The following is a 631-nucleotide window of genomic DNA, read 5'->3' as shown; positions in this document are numbered from 1 at the left end:
ATCCTACTTCCGTAGTGATACTGCCTCGGAAACCCAAGGAGGGGTCGCTATGAGTCGGGGCCGACTCGACGGCAAATAACAACAACAACATTCCAGATAATAATAACAATAACAGAAACAATATTTGCCCTTTTTTGCATGCTTTATATCCAGCTTTCTTCTGCTATCCTCACAATAAACCTGAGAAGTAAGTATTTCTATTTCCATTTCATAGGTGAATAAACTGAAGCTCAGAGTTCAAGTAAGATGGCCATGGGTCCACAGTTTATGGGTGGAAGATCTCAGGCATGTCCAATGAGATTCTTGGTTTCTCTTTCAGACCCTCCCATAGAGCTGGTTTGACAAAAGTGGCTTCTGGGCTTCTGGTATAGAGTAGAGCCCCTGGGACATAGGTATTAGCTCAAAGCCCTAAATACCTCTAGGCTGTTAACGCACTTCTTTCAGAGAATAAAAAATTCCAAGGGATGTACACTGTGGCTAGGCATTCTTAAGTATGCCTGAGTCATCAGTAATTTTCTAGAATTTTTTTTTTTAATGACTTGTTGTTGTTGTTGTTGTTATGTGCCGTCGAGTCAAACCCGACTCATAGCGACCCCTCCTTGGGTTTCCGAGGCAGTATCACTACGGAAGT

This window comes from Orycteropus afer, unplaced genomic scaffold, assembly GCF_000298275.1.
Source record: "Orycteropus afer afer isolate SDZICR_OR568_19922 unplaced genomic scaffold, OryAfe1.0 scaffold00122, whole genome shotgun sequence".
Classification (NCBI taxonomy): domain Eukaryota; kingdom Metazoa; phylum Chordata; class Mammalia; order Tubulidentata; family Orycteropodidae; genus Orycteropus; species Orycteropus afer.
The sequence above is the reverse complement of the archived record's forward strand: the minus strand, read 5'-3'. Positions refer to the sequence as shown.